Raw genomic sequence first — 12797 nt, forward strand, 5'->3', positions numbered from 1 at the left:
ATATACTGTGTCGAGTGCCGGTGCAGTGCAGTGTTTGGCTGTTCCATGAATCCTCCCTCATATGTGGAAAATCAGTCAGCTTTCAAATCACAAATGTTATTTCATCTCGATAATGTTACTATAAATGGCCACGTTCAATGTAATGTTTATGGCAAATTAAAAACAAAGGACAAAATATACGTCACAATCAAACAGTCTTCAGGGACTATTTTTTCTCAGGTGGAAGGATACATAATACAATTCTTATTTTTTTCCTTAAAAAAGCTAATTTGTGTAATTATTTTCAAAATAAATGTAGCCATTTTATAAGCAAAATAACCCACTCCTGGGTGTGCAGTAAGACATTCTTACTGTACTTCCTGGGTGGTTGAAGGCACTCTCCTCCTGTCTCACAAAGCACCCAGGGTGTGTGTTAAGAATTTTCTTACCGCAGACCCCTGTCTTGGGTTATTTCTTGCTTTTAACACTACCAGTAAACGGTAGAATTCTAATACATTTTTTTCTAATACAAGTAAAAAAAAAAAAATGCAACAGAATTTCTTATAGTTATGTGTTTTCAATTACCATATTTTCTTATTGATTTAAGATATTACCTGTCATGTTACAGGTTCTTTGGTTACTTTCATAATGAAATTGATGACGTGCTCTGCTGCTTCTCTTTCCTGGATTTGTCTTATTTTTTTCCGTGCATATTTACCCAATAGGTAAACTCCTTTAAAAACGACAAGAATGTGTTTTACTCTTGGTTTACAAAAAAAAAAAAAAAAAAAAAACAAAAAAAAACAACCAAATCCAATGTAATAAAAAAAAGTCTGGTACCTCCAACAATCATGCTTATTAAACTTTAGTACAAGTAACACATTAGTTCTAAGAAACGTGTGGCTGCATGACGAGCCGTACGCTGGAGTTAATTACATTATAATTATATAATGCAAATTAATATTGCAAGGATGATCTGTTCCTTTAAAGAAGACTAATCCAGTTACACACCTTATCATAGGACTTTGTTTTTGCATTCACTGAAACGGAGATATAGGAAACTCGACTACTTTCACTACTGAAATAAAACGATCGAGTAGACGTGTTGATTTCCACAAAACATCTGATTACAAATTTGACAAAATGGTTGAACTATGAACTCTGACATCTACCAACGCTGGTATGTGTTAATCAATAACAAAGTCGTGGTGTTTACACCACCACTTGTGCTAGTCTGATGCTGCTACTACTATGAGGAGATTGTCAGAGGAGGTATAGTAACTGATAAATGAGAGATTGCAAGATTGCATTTCACTGCACTGACGACAACCGTCTGACTGCTGGAAAAAAGCACATTGCTGGAGGAACCGATGCACTCAAGAGATAACATAGGTTAAGCACAAAAGAACAAAGGGCCACATCAAGAGAACACCATCTTAGGCAGTGTGAGCCAGAACCAGGCTTTCTTTAAGACACGTACACTAGACCCTCCACAGGGTGCCCGGTGTGATTGAACCCATAAAGAGAAGAAAGGAGGGTGGAGCTGAGGTCCATGGCTATTTAATCAAGGTGCACTCAGCTCAGCTCACTTTCTCTTTCATTCAGACTAGTATTGGAGACTTGTTGATTGAGGAGTCCTGGAGGATCAAACCTATAGTATTACACTATATTATTTTGTTCTCTTATGTTTTGTTTTTACATTTTGAAGTTTTGCTCCGTGCAGTTCGCTTATGAAAGTGTGCTCTGTACTGTTTTGCTTTGAACATTTTTTCTGTTTCCGGAATCTGCTTGCTATGTAATGGGAAAACGATTCTCTGCATAACTTGAATAAGCCAAACTAATATCTGAAGAAAATGACTCTGTGCATTTATTTGCATCTAGTTCACATCAAGAAGCAACTACTCACTACTACTTTAGAAACTTCTTCAGCGGGAGATGGACAAGATTGTATGTCCTCCACTTTCCCCACCTGCAGTCGAATTACCCCATTCCCATGGACATAACCCAGATTTGTAAACTTTGTTGCTTTTCTGGAAGGAAAATCCGCTCATAACCAATACGTCATCAGCAAGCTGTGTGTACTCATTCTTTTCTTTTCTATTCATTCTTGTCGCTTCTTTTTTGTTTCGGCTGCTCAGTCAAGCGCTGGGATGTCGAAACGGGAGATGAGAGTCTTGAGGAAGGGCTGCCCTCAGTCATGGATTTCCTGAGGTTTCCCCCTAAAAATGTTTTAAATATGTGAGTAGGAGGTTTTTCCTTACCAGAGTGCTGAGCGGTTCGTATTTAGTAGTTCTGTGGGGTGTGTGGTTGGGTTTGAGAGGCCGGGCTCTCTCCCTCGGTACAGTCCTGCTCTAGGGGACGGGCCGTGTCTCAGCTGCTGATTTTCATAAAATTCAATATTTTGGGGGCTAGGTGGCAGAGTGCCACTCATTCACGGTTTGGCAGCCTCATCATTTCGGGGAGAGGTGGCTACAGCCACTTCTTTTCTGCGGCACTGGGATGCATGTTTCTGTTCGTGTATTTCCAGCCGGCCTTGCGCAGGTAGCCATCAGGCACCCACGGACGAGACCTCCGCCCAGTTTTATCTCGCAATTGTGGGGGTGCTTAATTATTTTTTATTTTCCATTCATGGTTTGGCGATATCGTCTTTTGAGGGGAGGTGGCTCATAGCCACATCCTATCTGCAGCACTGGGATGCATGTATCTGTTCGTGTATTTCCAGCCGGCCTCGCTCAGGTAGCCGTCAGGCACCCGCAGATGAGACCTCCGGCCAAATATATATTTCACCCTGAGTGCCCTTCACAGTCATAAATGATCTGCAATTGCAATCGCTATCATCATCATTCATTAACTGCCATTCACTTAAGCGGATTCTCTGTGCTGAAATTGTGTTTCTGTCTGGGCTAGGGCACATTTTTGGGGACTCCACTGACCTGCTATACTCTGGTCATCTCAGGTGCTACTGGTCAGAGTGGATAAGAGGCAGGGCTGGTCTCTGTTCCTGGGGATCAACCTGCCCACCTCTGTTCTGGATTGCTCAGCGTAAAAGCAATTCTGGCTTTAGGCTTGTGAGATCAGAGCAAAAAACATAAATTAGAGGGAAAATAAATAAAAATAATAATTGGTCACTCTAAATTAAAAATAAAAAAATTAAATAATTTTTAAAAAAGTGTACAGATATACTCTCACACTGACAGGCTTGCGTTGTAAAAAATGCAGGAACAGTTCATTTTCTAATACGGTGTAGCAGTAGTGAACAAAACATTCATAATTCTTACAACACAGTTATTGCTGAAACCTCCCTTAATTTCGCCATGTCATGCCAAATTTTTCATTATTTTGAGATATGTGAATGTGTCAGCGTTTCATTGAATTTTGTCCGTGTGATTTACTTACGCTATTCATTTATTCACCGTCATGGTTTAACTGAACTTTCGGTTGAAACAAAACATACTTTTTAAACAACATAAAAACGACCATTTCCTCAGGGTAGGTCAATCTTTAATCAGTGTAAAGTATTAAAGTATTTAAAACTATATAGATTTAAGGGATAATTGCTTAACTATGTCTTATTACTAAAGTATTTGTATTACAAGATTTAGTATAAAATATTTGAATAACACTTTCATATGGTCCATTTCAAAGAAACGTGATGTGAAGAAATGGCTATTCACATGAGCTGTTTTGTGTTTTGATGTTTTTATATTATTTTGATGTCTAAAAAGTAGATTTAGCTTATAATACCGAAAGTTTACATTTAAACCACGGCGATGAATACATTAATTACAAAATTGTGGAGGTTTATACTGGGTTACGACCCCCCACCACAAAAGACAAAAAAAAAAAGAAAATGCTGATTCGCAAACACAAGGAATATTACAGAGAAGAGGCAGCACACTTTTCAAGTAACCTTGCTTTCACAATTTGACTGGCTGCAGTGAGCCTATGCCTTCAGAAAATAACATGTACTGCAAGGGTTGTGTCCAGTATGACAAAAGCCAGAGTAGCACATTTGTGACTGGCTCTACCTTAAAGATAGTTAATTTTAAAGTGCATCAAAAATCAAGTAATCAATATAACTGTGTGGAACCGGTAAAGGCAAAGACTGCCAAACAAAGCACTGGCTTGTGCGGTGACGTCATACTCAGAAGAAACACACACATCACTGCAAGTGAAATGTGAATGTGCTGTGGCGCGGGTTTATTATAATTGAACAAATAAAAAGGTTAAACAAAACAGAAACATTGAACAAACAAAACGGCACGATGGCCAAACAAACAGACAAACAAAACCCAGTGAACTAACCGACAACAAGTATCGTGCTAGTCCTCCAGCACGAGTAGCAATTATTATTCTTTTTATTTCTATCTCCTGCTCTCTCCCGTTCTTCATTCTAAACACCCAACCCCGAGTGAGGGATTCATGCATCTGTATATACAGCTGAGCTGGGTGTCAATTACTAAGTAATCATTCACTTGAATCCCAGCACGTGAACTAATTGTGCAATCCCTGTGCACAGATACTAATACACATTTTATCTGCACATGAAGTGATTGTGCAATCCCCAAGCCTAAATACAACTATACATTTTAAATCATCCATGCTACATAACCCACACTCCATGCACCAATACATATACACAACATAAAACACAAAACACAAAAATATGCACAGGGGCAGGTCACCCTGCCACAACACCTGTGATTTTAAAGCTAAAAGTGCTTTTTAGAACAGCTCACGCCCTTGCAAAGCATGCACGACCGTATTCTGATTTTAAATGGAGGTGTGTCCTGGATGAGGCAAAAGGATTAAATGTGGGGAAAACCTATAGAAATGCTAAACAGGCACAGGAGTGTATACATGCTATTGCGAGGACCCAGCGTCCAGCCCAGTTAACCAGAATGGCAACTGCTAAATATTTGTCGGTTATCTCAGACAGTTCTATAGATAGTTCCAGCAGTTGTCTTTACATGAGTTATTCAGTTATTCCCTAGTAACAACTCAGACTGCAAGGAAGTTTAAAACCAGACAAATTACTAAAATATTTTGTTATCTATCTACTAGTGTTGGGCGGTGATAGAGAGAGCAACTCTGGATCCGTTATTAGAAAATATTGTTTGCTGGGGAAATAGTTGGTGAATTGTGATGTGATTTGGAACAATCAGAATTGGCTATTGATTCAAGTAGTTTATACCGGGGACAGATGGATAGTAGTGATGTCAAGGAGCTGTTTACTATTGATACACAAGTGGAAAATTGTCAAAGTTGAAAATGTTTTTATTCAATTTAAGGACGACTCTCAAGTGAGGAATGTTATGGATTTAAGCAAGGGAAAGCATATTGGGGAATCTAGGAATGAGGCAGTAGCTAAACAATGTAAATATCTATTCTTTCAGATGGTTAATCATGCTAAGGTGCTGTGGGATCCAAAGGTACAACCAAAAGGACTGTTTGGTGGATATTTAAATATCAGAAGTCTACTATCAAAGAGTGAACAACTGGAGTAACTTTTAGTAGACTCCAGTTTGGATTATTTATGTCTCACAGAGACCTGGTTTCAACAGACTTCTCCCTTGGGTACGTACATGGTGCCAGGGTGTAAGATCTTTAGGAATGATTGAAACCAAGATAGAGTTTAACTGTAGTAATGAACTGGAATGTATTGGGATAAACGTAACACTATCCCCTCAGATGTTGTTTATTATTGGACTGTATAGACCACATTCATCAAGTAATACTTTCTATGATAGTTTGCATAGGATACTTAAAGTGTGATCCCAGAAAAGCGATCATTCTTATGGATGATGTCAATATTAACTGGATAGAAAAATCAAATAAAAAGAAGTTAAAAGAAATTATGGAAAGAAATGATTTGTCAGTTGATAAAAGGGCCTACTAGGATTACTATTTTATTAATGTTATAAATGAGGCAAAAGGGAATAGTAAATTCATTACAGAAAAATATTCATCAACTAATTGGAAAGAAAAGGGGAGCATGAATATTGATCGACTAATCTGGAAAAAAAAGGGGAGCATGAATTGAAGATGCAGGGCAAATTGATTACATTGATAAATGATAGTCAGATTATTGCTGCAGCTTTTAGCAATTTTCTTATAGATTCAGTGCAGGAATTGGTGCAGAAATTTGGCACTAGAGATTTGGATATTTTACCACTTTTTGATGAACATCCTATTTTTAATATTGTTGAAATCACAGAGAACACTATATAATAAATTATATAATTTGAGGCTCTTTAAAACATTCTACAGCAAAATATGTGATGCAGGGCAAATTGATTACATTGATAAATGATAGTCAGATTATTGCTGCAGCTTTTAGCAATTTTCTTATAGATTCAGTGCAGGAATTGGTGCAGAAATTTGGCACTTGTGTGTGTGAAATCACAGAGTGTGTGTATATATATATATATATATATATATATATATATATATAAATATATATATATATAACTCATTAACTAGTCCTATAACTCATTTAATAAATGTATCTATAAAATCTGGGAAATTCACTAGCGCCTGGAAGTCTGCAGTAGTTATTCCAGTGTTCAAGTCTGGTGATAGCGAAAAGGTCAGTAACTACAGACCCATTAGTCTGAACAGCTGACAGCCCATCTAGACACTGGATGTACTTCTTTACATCCAGTGCAGTTTGGATTTAGAGTAAAGTACTCCACAGAAATGGCAAATTGTTATTTTTTAGAAGGGATAAAATCTCAGCTTGATAAAGGTGGAGTTGTTGGAGTTGTATTTCTGGACTTGAAAAAAGCTTTTGAAACGGTTAATCATAATATCCTGCTCTCTAAGTTATCTAAATTGAATTTCTCTTTCAGGCCTTTAAATGGATGTAATCTTATTTGCTGGATAGAAAACAGTGTGTTAGAGTCAGCAATAATCAATCTACTTTTAGGAACTGCACAGTGGGAGTCCCTCAGGGATCTATTTTAAAACCACTATTATTTACTCTTTATATTAACGATCTTCCTGAAATTTGTCCTGGAGTTAACATTCAAATGCATGCTGATGATACAGTGGTATATGCAAGTGCCAAAACTAGTCAAGAAGCTGCTAGAAAATGAACAACGGTTATGGATGAAGTGTAAAAGTGTCTTGATTACTCGTGCTTAAGTTTAAAACCATGGGACTATGTTTCTCTATAAAGTGAAATATAATACAGAATCAGTTTGATATTTTTATAAAGGGGGGCAAGATTAGCATAGTTTCCGAATTTAAATATTTAAGTGTCATAATGGACTCGCAACTTTCTTTTAAGACCCATAAAAAAGGCTGTTAAAACTGTGAAATTCAATTTGGGAAACTTTAGGTTTATTAGACAAAACATATCTGTTACTGCTGCTCAGTTGTATTTACATTCTACAAGTTTATCTAATTTGTTCTATTGTGTAACTGTCTGGTCACAAGCTGGAACGACTGCAATTAAGCCTGAGTTCTTTATACAAACAAAGTATAAAAAATTCTACAATCCGACAAAATATCATCACTGTCATATACCAAGAAATATACCATGTTAAGTTTTTATAATTACATAAATTACTCATGTATGTTTTGGTTTTTAATTCTGCAGGATTTAGCTTCCCCACCATTAAAGGAGTTTATAAAACTCTGCTCAGATGGTAATGATAGAATTCCAAGATGATATACTAAGTTTGCACAGACAGTTCTCTCAATTTAGGGTACCAGTTTTTGAAATTTACTACTGGATGGTATAAAAGGTTCTCATAACTATAACAGTTTTACAACTAAATTAAATATTTGGTTAAATTGTTATTTATTTATTTTTAAATTTAGTGGTCACCAATTATTTGTATTGTTTTCTCCTCAATTTAGTAATGTCCAATTGTTTTTAGGCTCAGCCCACCGTTACCACCTCTGCGCTGACTCGGGAGGGGCGAAGAAGAACACGTGCTGTCCTCCGAAGCGTGTGCCGCCAGCCACCCAGACCTACATTGTCAGGACAACGCAGCCCTGGAGGCCGTTTCCCAAAAGCAACTTGAGCCAAATTACTTCTTAACATCATCGTAAGAGCAATGTGTCAAATCTGATGCATTTCCCAAACACTGTCGTTAGTCAAGTATTTCGTGAATAGCGGCGTGGATTTACCAGTGGTCTGGGACAATCGTGGGGAGAGATGTGAGTCGTGAATGTAGGATACATAAACTCCCCTCTTGCTATATCTGGAAGTATGGCTTTGATTCACAGCAGTAGATTAGTTAGAATTAATGCCAGCATAAGAACACATTTAAACTCGATAGATACACTCAGTGACAAAGAAACAGTTAAAATATATTGGCTTCCACTTTATTCTCACCGGATTTGAGGAGGATTGCACTCGCAATTATGCACTAACTCCAGCTGTGCAATTGCGGTGTGTCCAAACAGTGACTACAGCACTTATTAGGCACGCACCTGAGTGAAGAACACAGGCAGAAGTTCGTGAAGCACAGAAGATTCCATTCAATCGCAAACATCCCTGCAGTTATAGGGGCAATTGATGGTACTATAATTCCCATAATGAACCAGTGGATAGATGAGCCTCTGTACGTCTGCAGAACAGGCTACTCAGCAATAAATGTGCAACCATTATCTGCAACCATGAGGGTATCATCACGGACATTGTTGCAAAGTGGCCAGGAGGTACCCACGATGCCTTCATGTGATATCCCAGGCAGCACAGAATGGGCAATTTGGTGATGGCTGGTTATAGGGGGGAAGTATATACCCATTACGGCCGTATCTCCTCACCCCTATTCTGCATCCCACCAATGCTGCTGAGGAAAGATTCATTGACAAGTCCAGTGGGGGACTACACTTTACTCCAGCTAAATGTTGCGCTGTGATTATGGTTACAGCAATGCTACACAACATTGCAGTTCAAGCAAGAGCACTTCTGCCTGAGGACAACAATAGTAGAGTTTGAAGGAGAAGATGTAGATGAACGTGTTGCTGATGAAGGACGAGAACACATTGCAGGGATTGCTACTCGGCTCTGTCTCATACGCAACGTCTTTGACCGTTAAACGCAAGATTGAAACTGAATTCCAGTTGGCATGATTTTTTTTTTTTCACATTATTCATAAAGTACAATAATTGTTTGAAGAAATATATTATTTAATTCCTGTATACAACAAATAAAAAACGTACAATTTTTAACTTAAGTGTCAATCAAATAATTGTTGTCAAAAATAAAAAATAAAGACCTCGGTAACAAATAAATGGCAATCATTGGCTTGCGTCATGGGGGATGAGTGTGGAGGTAGTGGGTCATGACTAAATCTGCAAGAAAAAAAAGTGAGTGGAGTGTATGAAGTCAGTCCCCACACCACCACCATATTCCACTCCAAACGAGTTTATGTAGACCGGTTCTTATTAAAATTGATTATTTTGTGATCGACTCCCCATCCTTGCTGTGATTGCAACTTCTGCACTGTAAGGTCATTTTTAAGAGGCAGTTTCACGGGGTGTTTTGGGAAACGCACGTGAAGATCGATCAAACTTGGGTTCGGTCAATCGTGAGAATGGTCTTGAAACCTCAAGTTCCAGCGTTACTGGGAAATGGCCCCCTGGGCAGTTACAGGCAAGACCACAGGGAGCTTCCGTCCTCGGTCAGCAAAGGAATTGCCTGGACTCGAACCGGCGACGTCCAGACTGTGTTTTTATTGTATTATTGTAATGTGTTGTTTGTATATATTACATTTTTTTTTTTTGGTTTTTCACGAGCCCAGGGACTCCCAATGTAAGTTAGCTTATAGCAAAGTCTAGGTACAATACATCTTGTGACTTGTCATGAGTGTTAAAAATTGTACATTGTCCCTATTAAATAAAACATTTGAATTTTTTTTTTTAAAAGTTTGACTGAATTTTGTAACTGGAAATGTCATATTTTAAGTTTTAATCCGCAACTGACAGCAAGTGGCTATAAAAGTTAATGTCACGTTATATATTTTTTTCTACAGTGTTTTTACTAGTGTAAATGCGAAATGTTAATTTGTGCGACTGTTGTAAAACAAATATAAATTGCTGTCAAGCACAAAATATAATACCACGTTATTCTTTATATTCATTTTCTAAAGTAAATGCAACAAGTAAACAATGCCTGTTCATTTGTAATAAATACAACAACTAAATGATATCTGTTCATTTTGTAACATTTATATTTATAAAACAGTTTAAATATAGGTCCTATGTCATGTTCTAGTAGTTTACAATAGCTTACCTGCACTATCTGTTGTTATCGGTATTGGGTAGATAACCATCGGCTATCGGTATGAGCCAAGAAAATCTTTATCAGTGCACCCCTAATGTAAATGTTTACATCTAAAACTGTGGGTGAAAGCTGGACCAAAACCATGTCTCATGGTTTACAATGTCTCAGACGCAAGATCGATCTTTATAATGGAGCTGCGCTTTGAATGGCGTGACTGGAGATTAGATAGTTGCAGGTTTATCTACCAATGAAGCATGTTTTTCAGAGTTAGAGCATTTGCTACAAAGCGAGAACATTAGACAGAGAAGGTGCATGTGATTGGGGTTTAAATAAAAAATTAGTAATGACAGACATTAATTAAACAGCCCAAGCTCCTGCCCCCTGAATCTCACTCAAAAGCTAACGTTTTGGTACTAACGATTTGAAACAAAATTACATGTTACAATTCTTTGAAATCATTCTGAGTGGTTCTGGACACTGTTGCTCAAATATTAATTTATTATAATTTGTCTCTAAATTTGCCTTTTACTTGCTTTTAGCTTGGCTGGAGGTGCTAAGTGGCTAATTATGATTATATGACCTTTCAACTTTGCTAGCCTCGCCTTCTTTTTATAGTCTAGTTGAAAGATCATATTACCTGCCTCAGTACAGACACTTAGGCTCTCCAGTGAAGCCCAAAGTAAGCTCCAAGCCAAGTAAAAGGAGGTTGACTGCAAAATAGTTATAATTAATACAAGCCGGCTAGCGAATACACTAACAATACTGTGCAATCTAGTGCCGCGGATTGGTAGTGGCTCATAGCCACCTCCCCCCAAAAGACATAAAGCCGCCAAACCATGAACCTAAAATAGGAAAGGATGAATGAAAAGTAAGCAGTTGAGACACGGGAACACCCCCAAGAGCATGAATGCACTGAGGGAGAGCCCAGCCTCTCCAGTCTGCCAAGCGCCCTGCAGAAACTAAATACGAACCGCTCGGCACTCAGGTAAGGAGAAACCCCCTACTAAATGGTAGGAGGAAACCTTAGGGAATCCATGGCTGTGGGTTGCCCTACCTCCAGGCTCTAAAGATGGCGTTCTCCCTATTCAACCCTGTCGCGTGTGATGGAGAGGCCAAACAAAAGAATTGACATGAATGAAAGCCCCACGGAGCCTTTATGCGCTTGATTTATGTGTTGATTAGTGGGTGGATTCTCCTTCCAGAAATACAAACAAGTCTCCCATACAAGAAAATAATCAATTAAAAAAATATATATTTGAAGCTACTTGTTTTTAAAGACCAATTCCCTTTCTTAAGCCCTGATGTTAATAAGTAAAAACATAAACCAGAACATATTATATCAGATGTTGGAGATATGAACCGTCAAAATATTGGACATCCCCCAAATCTGTTACAGTAAGCAGCTCTGAATATTGGATGCCATTGTTAGGTGGTGTTTAAAAAATATTTACATACCTCTGCAAATGATTTCATAACAGATGTTCTCCAAGAGGAAGCTCGGAAAAATTATTACTGTACATTATTATACTGTTATATATGAATATATATATATATATCTATATTATATATATATAATATATATATATATATATATTTAAAAATTTAACTATGAGGTTATCCTTTTTACCTACAGTTATATAGTAGCAGATTTAGATTTATTTTCAAATTCACAATCTTAATTAATTAAAATAGTTAGACACATAATAGAGTAGCACAAACTAAAGCAATAAAAGTGAAAAAATACATATAAGAGCAAATCATGTTATTGAGATGTTCTGTTTTCTGTTATTCTATTAAAGGCCACGCGACATTGCATTCTGTGAACCTTATAAATAATGTATTGCATGAAAAATGCAGTCTTTTAAAACAGTGGTATCTATTTTAATAATACCATGGCCCATCTTAACAGCATCCTAAAACTTGTGAACCAACTTTATCGTGGACCTTTATGTGTGGGGTTAATAAAGAATGGTCATATTTCAATCCACCACTGTTCAGATAATTAATCATAGTACAAGAAGCAGTAGTACTGCATTGCAAAGCTACTGGCATTTATCCACTTGATTTACATCTTCATATTGCCACATTTTATCTTAACAATAGGGCCCATTGTATAATAATAATAATAATAATAATAATAATAATAATAATAATAATAATAACTACTTTCATTTAAATATACTGCCTTTCACACCAAAGTGTCTCAAGGAACTGCACCACCAAAATGTTCAAGATACAAATTAATTTATAAACATAGTAAACTTAAATACAAACAAGATAAAAGCAGATTTCAAAATGTGATCCGGTAAGAGAATGCAATATTAAACACAAGAAGTTATTAAGTGCTAGATCTTTCAAGACGTAGTAGAAAATAACATTCTGCTGGTTTCTTAATTTAGTTTATAAGGTACGTCACAGTGGTTTTATTGTATATCAGGTTACTTTGAAGGAGATATTTCTCATAAAATGCCTTACATGCAACTTCTAAATTCCATGTACATCATTGCTTAAGGTGCTGCGTCTAGCAGCTTCATAAACAGACAGTATGAAAAAGCATTTGTAAAGGCTGGAATAT

This window comes from Polyodon spathula, chromosome 5, assembly GCF_017654505.1.
Source record: "Polyodon spathula isolate WHYD16114869_AA chromosome 5, ASM1765450v1, whole genome shotgun sequence".
Lineage (NCBI taxonomy): Eukaryota > Metazoa > Chordata > Actinopteri > Acipenseriformes > Polyodontidae > Polyodon > Polyodon spathula.